The 12,482-nt window shown below is 43.9% G+C and overlaps 1 long non-coding RNA gene across 8 annotated transcripts in view; it reads left to right on the top strand.

Moving 5' to 3' along the window:
* The window catches only part of LOC307188624, a 301,789-nt gene that overhangs the window by 268,852 nt on the left and 20,455 nt on the right, over positions 1 to 12,482 (top strand). For 3 of the 8 annotated variants that reach the window (XR_013829024.1, XR_013829025.1, XR_013829026.1), the window contains one exon: positions 1,907 to 2,700. The exons of 3 other annotated variants lie outside the window; for them this stretch is intronic. This is a non-coding gene — a long non-coding RNA (uncharacterized lncRNA). Of the gene's footprint in view, positions 1 to 1,906; positions 2,701 to 12,482 lie in introns of those variants that run through there. 2 more of the 8 variants (XR_013829019.1, XR_013829022.1) reach the window with 1 other exon arrangement.

Below are 12,482 nucleotides of genomic sequence, written 5' to 3' on the forward strand. Positions count from 1 at the left end.
TGAAGCTGAGGCCCAACGTGATTTTATAATTTGTTCCAGAAAATTTTTCCCCAGAAAGATAAAGCTGCAAACCAGTAAATAACCTCATTTAACCTCAGCAGCTTATTCTGCTCAGGATGATTGAATGCTCACCTGGGCAAATATCACCTTTCTCAGGACAGTAGATTACTCAACAGGGCAAACACTCTTGCTCATCAAACAACTGTTTACTCATGAACACACCCTTCAGGACTTTCCTATCCTACACTGTTGACTACACCCTTGACCTCCCCTTTCTGAGATACACTAGAACCCTCTCAAGGTGATGTTCTCCCTTATGTGACGAGTAAAAACTCAACTTTGCCTGATAAATGGAGGTCTCTTTGGGGGAACTGGCAGTCCCCCAGAACCTGTCTACTTTTAAAGAAAGGGGTACCATCATAAAGCATGGACCCAGTGATGCTTACGAAAAGACCAGGAGGAAATTTTGAAACAGCAGCTTTTCGGCATCTTTGGCCAGATAAGATTCCTAGTCATGGTGTCCCCACACTGCACTCTGTAAGTAGAAAGGAGGTAACAGTAGGATTTATGATTCTCCTGCCCACAGAGTGTGAGTGTAAGTGGAATAGAGTCAGGGTCACAAGTTTTGTTTTGTTTTGTTTTTTGTGGTTCGCGGGCCTCTCACTGTTGTGGCCTCTGCCGTTGCAGAGCACAGGCTCCGGACGCGCAGGCTCAGTGGCCATGGCTCATGGGCCCAGCCGCTCCGCGGCATGTGGGATCTTCCCGGACCGGGGCACGAACCCATGTCCCCTGCATCGGCAGGCGGACTCTCAACCACTGCGCCACCAGGGAAGCCCAGGGTCACAAGTTTCATAAGCAGAGAAAAGAAGGAAAGCACAGAAACACACATACACACAAACACACATACATACTTTGGAATTATGGAATATTTCGTTTTTATACTTTTCCATATTTAACATGTTTTTCTTAATGAAGATGTCTTCCTGTTCATCAGAATACTTGCTGTTTTAATTTTAGATGAAATAATAAGTTAATATAATTCTCTCCTAGCATATACTGGGATATCCAGGATCTTGGCTTCAAAAACTACTACAGAGCTGGGAGTGTATCATTTGTAGCAAGTGTTAACATGAAGTATGAATTAAAAGAATTGTGATTACTTCTCCTTTTTTTTTCCCTTTGCATTTCTTTAACAATCTCATGGCTACTAATAAATGCACTTAGCAGTGAGATGGGATGGGTAACCTGTGGGGCATATGACAGGACACAATGACCAGGCACTAAAATAAGTCATACTGCTGATACCCAGAGACATGGATGGATATAAAAACTGCGGATACCCTTGACCCATTATGTCTCTATAAAGATGAACCCTCTGGGTTTGGCTTCACTTCTACTACTTACTAATTTTGTAACCGTGAGCAAAATGCTTCACTTTTTAGCTACAGTTTCTTTACCTGCTAAGGTGAGATACCTGTACCTGCCCAGTGAGCCTCATGAGTTTTTTGTAAAGACCAAAAGAGATAATGGATATATGCATGTTTAGGAGACAGTTCAAATACATGGTATTATGAGAATACCTCTCAATTTTTCAAACTGATATTAGCATCCATTAACATAAACTCCCACACCCAATTAGAATGCTGGAGCTATTCAGCTCGATGGGATTGCCTGCGGCAGAGATATAGGCGTTTGGGGATCTCCACCTTATCTTAGAGTACCATGGCCTCGCACAGCACCAGGGACCTGGCTGGAGACCCCAACTTGCAGCCTAGTTCCCCCAGGGCTGCGTGGGTGATAGGTACACTCGCTGAGAGCATCCCTTGGGGGAACGTGTAGGAATGCTTGCCACAGCTACTCACCATCCCTCATGCCTAGCCTGTAATCCACAAATTGGATTTTCCAGGGTGGAATCAGAGGAATGCAGGAATGAGGGAGGAAAAGATGGATAAACACATCTCCTGCATCCACTATTTACTGTGTTCCCACCACCTTCTGGTAAGTGTTATCTCATAAAATACCCAGAACTGATATTACTAGTATAAAGTCTGTGTGATTGTACCCATGACAAGCTTCAAGAGTTTACGTATTTTGCCCCAGGTCACAGAGCTCATCAATAGCAGAGCAAGAATTCGCATTCACCTGCATAAATTCCATTCTGCCTTACTCCATCTGAGAAGGAGAGCCTTCTGGGATTTGTAGATTAGCCCCGTCGGGTAGGACAGCATCAGTACTAGAAGTGAGTTCCGTTAATATCAGACAGTTCCTAGAGCTAAATGCTTTCAGCTTTTTTTTTTCCTCTGCCACTTCCATATTTTGATTCCAAGGATCAAATAATCTAAGAATGTCATAATCCAATGTTAATTCAATGAGACATGCATGAAATTCACAAAAATAGGTAAATTTTTTTTTTTCTTTTTTAAGGCTATCTTTGGGTGGTGGGTGAGGATGGCTTTAGGCAATGGCTTCCCACTTTTTTTGACTTTCGAAATATGAACTGGGGAAAGTACGTGAAAATAGAGTTTGATAGACTGGAGAAAAGGTTTTTCTAAAATCCCTACAACCTGTGATGGATATGAATAAGGTCACACTCATTATTGCTTGTTAGCCTACATTCCCACTAGAAGGAAAGGAAGTATTTCCTTTTCTTTTGTTTTTTTTTTTTTTTTTGCTGTACGCGGGCCTCTCACTGTTGTGGCCTCTCCCGTTGCGGAGCACAGGTTCCGGACGCACAGGCTCAGCGGCCATGGCTCACGGGCCCAGCCGCTCTGAGGCATGTGGGATCTTCCCGGACCAGGGCACGAACCCATGTGCCCTGCATCGGCAGGCGGACTCTCAACCACTGTGCCACCAGGGAAGCCCTCCTTTTCATTTTAATACTCTTGCCACTTCTCCAGATTTTCTAGGAACCTTAGATACTTACTCAGTTCTAGGAGAATCAGTTCTTTAATAAATTTCAAGCCCAGAGAGAAAACTGGTTTCTGAGCACCTGCTTCTTCCTGCCACACAGGGAAGCTGTTGTAGATCAGTCCTGCAGAGCCCTGTGGCTAGTTTTCCTGTCTGCAGTAATGTGCTTGCTGGTCCAGGTCCTTGTCCAGGCTGAAAATCTTACTTGGTCTTCAGAGTAATGGTTCTTTTTAATTACATTCTTAAGCCCAGGCAGTTTTGCCCACCTCACTTCACTCTGCCTGAGTACTGCACTTGAACCAGCTTTCCCTGTGTTGCATGCTAGCTTGTGTTTCCTTTTCCTAAAGGTAATTTTCTTCCTGGTGTCTGTTGCCTTTCCCTGGACCTCTGATCAAATCTCAGTGAGCAGCAGTGGAGTCCTCTTGTCACTTCTCTCCCAGAAGACCCACCCTGTACCCCTTATATAACTTGACCCCTCTTTCTCAGCAAGCTGCCTTGTATACAACTGGTCTGTGGAAGTAACAGCTCTGGCGCAATAATACAAGATGCAGTTCCTGACTCTCCTTGCCCCTGAGTATCACCTACATTTACGTAACTCAGGGGTCCCAGAAGGTGTTTTTTGTAAGCAATTTCTTTTTCCATATCTAAATAGAAGAATGACTAGCATAACTTTAAAATCCATCCCTTCAACAGACACCCTGTTTGGTGTCTTGACAGGCAGCCTATTGCTGATATATTACATGACATCCTGAAAAAGAGCTTGGGGTTTGCAGTCTGAGCAAAATCGGGCTGTGAAGCCTGGCTCCCAGTCATCACTTGTGTGACGAGGTTATTGTTAACTCAAACCAGGATTCTCTCTCTTGCCTCCTGTTTCTGCCTCACCAATCCAGCCTCCATGCTGCAGACTGCTTCTAGGACTGATTCGTCTAAATCACCACTCTGTGTAATAGGCTTTAAAAAATCCCCTCTTTTATATTCCAAGTTCTCTGTATTGATCAGCCATTCCTTCTGTAGTTTAGAAAAAAAGAATAAAGGAATGCATAAATGAAACATGATGGCATATCCTATAGCAATTAAAACTGAATGAACTAGGTCTAAATACAACAGCAAGGGCAAATCTACAAATCACTCCAACGAGTGAAAAAACCATGCTGCAAATACGTTCTGAATGTAAATATGTCCTATTTATGTTCAATTTCAGACATACGAAGTATAAAATAAGTTGAGATTTGAAGGATCCAGTAGGTAGTTTTCCCTTCCCTACCAGAGTTCAAACCCATCACACTCCAGGGGCCTTGGGTGGAACATTCTGTGTAGCCTCTGGAAAGACCCTTCATTTGGATTGAGGTTGGGGGAAGTGCGTTCCCCTCCCCTCCCCTGTGATGGGATGAGGATGAAGGAAACCAAAGCACCCCGGCAAATGCTTTCTCTATAAAGGCTCCAGTTCTTTGATCTCTTCATCCTCTGGAAGAATGAATTGCAAGCCCTTTCTTAAAGCCTGCAGGTGAGTGACGGGGTCAGTCTGGCCACCTGCCCTCAAGTCTTGACATAGAATGTTCATGCTTCAGAATATAAGGTATTTGATAGGTACTGCTTTGTAAGTGGTCTTTGTGGGGGGTTTTCTACACAAACTCCAAGGTAGTAGTAGATGACGTTGTTCACACTCTTGTACATTTCATTAAGGCCCAAAGGTTCCACAATCAGGCCCCAATGCTGTTCGTTCAGTGCCTGGTTCTTCTGTGCCCAGCCCTGTACTGGGCACTCGGACATGAACAAGCCCAGGTTCCTGGCTTTGGGGGTTTCAGGGCTGGTTGGAATTACCTTCCTAGTTAGTTCTCTGCAACTGTCACCCGCAAACAAGCTAAGAGTCATCAGAGCGCTGACTCACCAGTATGTAACCGCGTACTTCCCCGCCTTGAGGCCTTTGCCCTGTGTATCCCTCTGCTTGCAGTGACTTTTCTTCCTCCAGTGAACACACGCTCACCCCAAAGGCCAGGAGACCTTTTTTGATTCCCAGTCTACCACATCTCTCCCATCCTCACCCTCCATGCTTCCTCTGTGCCCTTCTAGTCCTTCTCCCAGTGCGCCTGGCGTTGGCTTGAGCTGTGCGTGTAGCTGTCTCCCCCACTGGATTGGGAGCTCTGTGAGGGTAGAGCCCTTGGCTTTTTCATTTCTGTGTTTTCAAGATGCCCGATGCAGTGACTGGCACCTGGTAGAATGGAGGACATCTAAGTGCACTTTGCCATGAGCTATGTGGCCCTCAGTGCATGAAGCTGCCTCCCCTCCTTCTTTGGGGGGTCTCAGGAAAAGTGGCTGTCCAGATGTGTGGAAAGAGCAGTGGGCAAAGCATCATGAGGCTTGGATTTTTCTTCCTGCCTCTCAGCCTCCTGGTCCACGGGCAGTCACTTTCCCTCTCTGGGCCTTGGTCTCCACTTCTCAGAAGGGGGCTTGTGTCTCACTGCTCTGAACATGTAAGAACCTGGTGTTATTTGCTGTGCTTCTTTCAGATCAAACGTCCCCTGTATCTGTGTCTCTTTCTTTTCCCCGTCCTTCCTCTTAGATGCGTAATAAACCAAGAGTTTACAGTAAAATCACAGGAAGAGCTAAATGATGTGTTCTCTTCAGGAAAGTACCTGGTCCCCCAGGTAGCCAGCGGCTGCCTCAGGAACCCCGAGCCTCCCTGAGCTGTGGCTCCCGAGGACTTTCAGTGTAGACCCGGCAACCCACCTCGAGCCTTTGATGTGGCTTTGACAGGGCATGATGCAAAGGCAGCCCTGATTCAGAGCTGCAGAAAGCCTTGCTGCTTTCTGCCACCAGCCCCGGGGATCGAACAGTGGTGGGGGACAGTCAGGGCAACGGCAGAGAGCAAGACTCTCAGTAATCACACCCACCAGATCCCCAGACTTCAGGCGGGACCAACCTTTTTTCCACCAGAGCTCTCCTAAAGAGGGAAATAGACATGTCCTTAGGATCGGTTTGCACCCTAAGAAGCCAGGTGGTGCTCAGAGGAAGCCCCTGGAGAGACGACACATTGAATAATCAGCCCCCGAATCCTCGGAGCTCTCGGTGCTCTTATAAAGAACCAAGGACTCTCCAACGTGCTTATCCATGTCTTCTCAGTAGAAATAAAGGAAATGGAGGAGCCTGAAGATATCGTTTCTACTCATGGCTTTCGTTCAATGCATTCATTCATTTATTCACTTACTTAGCAAAGACTTGAGGACTTATGGCATACATGGCACTGTGCTGGCACTAGGGACACAATAGTTTTAGATAGATAGATAGGTGATAGATATGTGGATATTGATATGGATATAGATAGGGATGTGAATGTGGATATAGACAAATGGAGATAGAGATATTGACTAGACCCTTGCAAAGCTCAGAATCTGGTAATGGACACAGGCATTATACAAACAGTGGCACCAATAATTGTGGTAACTGCCTGGGGGAAAAGACCCGTGAGCCACAAACCTACAAAATGGGGGCCTCTTGATTTCTTCTGGGGCTCAGGCAAGGCTTCCTATGTAGAGTCATTTGAGAGTTGAGCTCCAATGAAAGGAGACCACCCTCCCCCAACCCCCCTACCACAGACACTGGTCAAATTAATTGTAAAGTGGGTTCTGGAGTCAGACTACTTGAGTTTCCATCTGTCTCCACTATAAAGTAAGTAGTTTTACAAAGTCATCGAGGACCCAGGCTCCTTCCTTCTGCCCTCGCATCTGCAGCTCTAGAATATTGCTTTCAATTTCAGGTGACAGGATGGCTGCTCCTCCTATAGGCGTCACAGCTGTTTTCAGGTGCCAGGAAAGGAAAGACCAAATGCCAAAGGGGGCATTTCCTTCCAAAGAGGTTAGCCACAAGCTCCAGCCATTGGATTCTGCCCATGTTTCATGGGCCAGAACTGGATCTTACAAGTACTTCTAGTTGCAAGAATGTCTGGGAGGGGGCGGGGGGATTTTGAACTGGGCACTTTGCCTCATTGAACCAAATCAGAGGACACTGGGTGGTAAACTAGCTGTGTCTGCCTCCACCTGCAGGGAGCCATCCTTCATACCCATCTGTCTCTGCTCCACTTCCCTCACGTGAGGTTCTCATCCTACCACCGCTTGGTGGACCAAGCATGCACTGTGCTTTCCCATCCCTGTGTTCTCTCCAGCTGAAACGCCCTTCCCCAGTCCACCTGTACCAATCATATTCTTCATTTAAGACCTGTGTCAAGTGGTGGAGGCACATGAAATCCTCCTGGATCTACCCGCCTTGTCAAGCTCCTCCTTCTCTAAACCTCCATGGAACCTCATATTGTCTTCTTGGGGTCTAAGGAGTGAGTGGGGAGTGGGAAAGTAAGGCTTTGGAGACAGACACACTCTGTGAGGTCACTTTTCAGCCTCTCACTAGCTTTATGAATAATTTTGGCAAGTTACTTAGCCTTCTGAAGTCTCTTAGTGTCTGTAAGAAGGATATAGTAGTCTACACTTCAGGAATATGAGACAACTCTCATAAAATGACTTATGCCCCTGCCTCTCCCCCGACCACCACTTTTATTACATCTACCACCCACCCTTTCTCTGAGGCAAAGATGCTAGGCAACCTACGGGCCTGACTTTCTATCACTCTTAGTGATCATCTTAGTGATTATGCATTAAGAAATGACACCCTTGTTGGTTATCACTTCTGTCTAGTCTGCAAGGGTACTCATGGCCCCCATAGCAATTTCCTGGCCTCCTGATGTCTGAGTTCCCCAGGGGCCGGTGAGCAACACCCTAGACGTGAATATCTGCCCCATCAACATGGAAATTCTATCTCAGCAGCCTTGCCACTGGTTTATATTGGTAGGTCAGATAAAGGGCATTGCAGGCCGTGTGTGGAAGGGGGAGGATGTGTGCATGTACGGAAGGAAAACAGCCTGGTTCTAGTCATGGAACTGCCTCTTACTCATTGTGCGATTTCCTCAAGTCTCTGGCCCTCTCTGGCCTCAGTTTCCCACCTGTAAAATTTGATAGTGGGAATCAGTCCCTAAGCAGTGTCCACCTGGCTCAACTCTTAGGTCTAGAAGTCTGTTTCAGGGAAGTCAGCTTGGCTTCAGATACCCCATGGTGCTGGGGAGGGGTGATTGTTGGTTGTGGGTCATCCTGAACTAGAGGAGTTCAGGATGTGTGTGTGTGTGTGTGTGTGTGTGTGTGTGTGTGTAGGAGTAGGGGGACCAGGACCAATCCAGGGGGCTACTCAGAGGATGTGTGACATCAACCTAGAAACAGCCACTGAGAGTTCAGTACCACTTGGAATTCTTGAAGGCACGCTAGACAGTCTTTGTATATTATCCTAAAGTCAAGCAATTAGCATTCATTGCATGCCTACTGTATACACATGTGATACTGATATGAGTTTTACATTTAGAGTTATATTTTTATAGGGATAGTTGAGCTATATACTCTGTCTCAGAGCATAGTATCATCATTGGAACAACAGCCTCTTGTTACATTTTTATTTTATTAATATTAGTTTCTTCCTTGTACCCTTGATCCCCTCCCTTATCCTCCCCCCACCCCATCATAAGGATATGTGTATACTTTTTAAAGTGTGTAGTAGTCACGGTGAATGTGTAAGCTTTTAATTTATACATATATGGTGCCATGATATATATTTTATTCAGTTTCTTCTCCCTTCACTCAATATTTTATTTTAAGACTCTATCCACCTCCATGATGTACTTGTAGTTGACTTTTCTAACTGCTACATAGTATCTCTGTGGACCCACTACACTGTACTCTTCTATCCTGCCAGGGGTGCTAAGTGTATTGCCTCCAGTTCCCAGAAGCAGTGAGGCAAGTCTTGTCTGCTAGGGTACTCATTGCTTTTTCCCAGGTGCTTTTTAAAGGCAGATACTTGCTGCTAACGGAGACAGCTTTAGGTGCTGCGTAGCGTAACTATCAGCAACATGGACTTATATACTATATTTCATCATGAAGCTCCTATCAGTTTAGTGCTAGTAGGTCATTGCTAACCCTCTTCGCTCACTAAATTTCTCTTTTTAAATAGATTAGGAGCAGGTCTCAGGCTAACATATTTGCAGGCAGCGCGCTTTAGCTGAAATTTAATTCTGTTGGAAATTCAATTAAAGTGTAATTTAATAAAATCTATTCATTTAACTTGTTCCTTCTATTTTTAATAAGCAACCTAGTTTTTTAAAGAAGTGACATTCCATATATAATAGAATCTAAATGCTGCTGGTTATACAAACATCATTATTGTATATTCCATTAAGAAAGAAATATCATTCTACTAATTGACCATCATACACCATTGAGTATAAGCATGCTGCTTTCAAAGATGTTAAAATGTGAACAAACAGGCATCTGTTTTTGTTTTCTTTTACAAAGAAGGGTAGTTGGGTAAACAGGAATGTTGATTTAATGGAAAAAAAATGAACAGTAAATAATTGACAATTCTGGAGTTAAGTGAATTTGGTAGAAATGAGATTGCTGGTGCCAGAATGACTGAAGCTTGGGAAGCACTGAATTATCTCACGTGGGTGGTCCTCAGACCAGCTTTGTAAGGCAGGCATGGTTATTCCTGCTTAGCAGGCAGGGAGAAGTGGTCTTCCCCAGGCCACAAGGTTAAGAGTAAACTTCTATTCAGGCACATACGGCAAAAGTCCCAGCCTCCAGGTACTAAGAGTCCATCAAACTTGTGACCTGGTTCCAGGGTGGCTCTCTCCTGCCCCTCCTTTTTGAGAAGTCTTGAGGAGTGCCTAGATCTTGGCCATGTCCTCCCAATCTTGAGCCCTTCAAAGCACCTGAATGCTTTCATGTTAGCAACCAGAATCACTCCCGCCTGAGTATGAATTAGTGTGTGTTCTGGTATCTTTCTCACAATGGCTACATTATCAACAGAGAAGTCAGATGATGATGAGTGGACGTTTCTGATATTGAGATATCCACTAAGGGATGTATATTGAGGGCAGAGAATATTCTAGTAATAGCAGAGGTAGTTGTAGTAGCAGTAATAGTGGTAGTAATGCTTCATTAGTTACGAGTTTTTTTCACTTTTATTTTTATTTGATTCTTACCACCATCCTGAGTAGATATTATCCCCATTTTACAGGTGGAAAAACTGACAATGTTAATTTGCCCAAAAATCTCACAATAACTGGTAGAACTGTAAGTAGATCTGTGAAGGAACTGCCTTTCTCTCTTTTTTAAATTAAACTGTTATTTTGAGATAGTTGTAGATTCACTACTATTAGAGATAAGGTAGACCGGTCCAAGAGATCTGGTGTGTTACTGGATTTATCACTTTTCCCCATTGGTAACATCTCACAAAATTGTAGCACCATGTCACAACCAGGGTGCAGACGTTGATATAATCAAGATGTAGAGCGTTTCCACGGGTCTGTCCCCTGGTGTTGCCCTTTTATAGTCACATCCACCTCCCTCTCCTGCACCCCATCCCATTCCTGACTCCTGGCAACCACTGACATGTTCTCCATTTCTATAATTTTGCCATTTCAAATGTGTTACATAAATATCATTATACCGTGTACAACCTTTTGAGGTTGTTTTTTCACTCAGTTTAATCCTCTGGAGATTCACACAAGTCAAGTCGTTCAGTGCATCAATAGTTTGTTCCTCTTACCCCTGAGTAGTGTTCTGCGGTTTATCCATTCAGCTTTTGGATGGGTTGTTTTCAGTTTCCAGCTATTACAAATAAGCCTTCTGTGAATAACCTTGCACAGGTTTTTGCGTGAACATAAGCGTTCCTTTCTCTGGAAGAAATGCCCGAGTGTGATTACTGGGTTTTAGGGCAGTTGCATGTTTTTTTTAACAAGAAACTGGCAGACTGGTTTCCAGAGTGCCTATGCTGTTTACATCTCTCACCAGCAACGTATGTGACCCAGTTTCTCTGCATCTTCACTAACATTTGGTTTTGTCATTAATTTTTATCTTGGCCAATTTGACAGGTGTGTAGTTATATCTCATTGTAGTTTTAATTTACTTTTCCCTAATGGCTAATGATGTTGAACGTCTTTTATGTGCTTGATTACCAACTGTATATCCTCTTTGTTGAAACTTTGCTGCTTTTTTTTTTTTTTTATAGGAACATAGAGCCACTGAAGCATGCTGTATTCCTGAAAGTCTTTAGATTGCTGTCTGAGTAACACTCTTGAGATGCATTTTATTTTTATTTTTTAAATTTTTTTTTTGCGGTACGCGGGCCTCTCACTGTTGTGGCCTCTCCCGTTGCAGAGCACAGGCTCTGGACGCGCAGGCTCAGCGGCCATGGCTCACGGGCCCAGCCGCTCCGTGGCATGTGGGATCTTCCCGGACCGGGGCACGAACCCGTGTCCCCTGCATCGTCAGGTGGACTCTCAACCACTGCGCCACCAGGGAAGCCCTTTGCTGCTTTTTTTTTTCCCCTAAATACCCTTCCATTTTCCCCAGTATTCTGTCTTTCAAAAAATTTAATTTTGTAGGTTGTAACTTCATATGCCATTGTTAGAAATAATACAGAGATCAATAATAATAATATGAAGAACTCAAAAAGTGGGCAAAAGATTTGAAAAGACATTTCTCCAGAGAAAACATACAGTGGCCAATAAGCACATGAAAAGACGGGCAACCTCGTTAGCCATTAGGGAAATACAAATGAAAATTACAGTGAGATACCATTTCACAGCCACCAGAATGAACATAATAAAAAAAGAGAGAAAATGACAAGTGTTGGTGAGGATATGGAGACACTTGAACCTTCCCACACTGCTGATGGGAATGTAAAATGGTGCAGCTGTTTTGAAAAACAGTCTGGAAGTTTGTCAGAAGGTTAAATGTAAACATATAATTCAGCAATTCCATTGCTAGGTACACGTTTAAGAGAGTATTTATAGTAAAAGTGTCCATACTAGCCGAAAAGTGGAAACACCCGTATGTCCATCAACTAATGAATAGATGATAAAATGTGGTGTATGCATACAATGGGATACTGTTCATCAATAAAAAGAAATGAAATATCGATACATGCCACAATAAATGCTAAGGGAAAGAAGCCAGTCACATATTATATGAAATATCCAAAACAGACAAATCTATAGAGACAAAAAGTAGACTAGCAGTTTCCTATGGCTTAGGGGTATGGGGGCGTTGGGGAATGATAGATAACAGAGGCAGGGTTTCTTTTTGGGAGATAATTAAAATGTTCTAAAACTGTGGTGATGGATAGATAACAGAGGCAGGGTTTCTTTTGGGGGGATAATTAAAATGTTCTGAAACTGTGGTGATGGATGTAGAACTCTGTGAATATACTAAAAGCTGTTGAACTGTACACGTTACATGAGTGAATTGTATGTTACATGAATCATACCTCTATAAACTTGTCTTTTCTTAAGGAAATAGTATGGAGAGATTCTGTGTATCCTTTACCCAATTTCCCCCAATGGTAATATTTTGCAAAACCATGGTATGATAGAATATTGACACCAGGATGTTGAGATTGATACAACCCGCTATGTTATTTAGATTTCCCCAGATTTACCTGTACTTCTCTCTCTGTCTCTCTTTTTCTCATTCCCTCTGTCTCTG

The sequence above is a fragment of the Stenella coeruleoalba genome (assembly GCF_951394435.1).
Source record: "Stenella coeruleoalba genome assembly, chromosome: 7".
Lineage (NCBI taxonomy): Eukaryota > Metazoa > Chordata > Mammalia > Artiodactyla > Delphinidae > Stenella > Stenella coeruleoalba.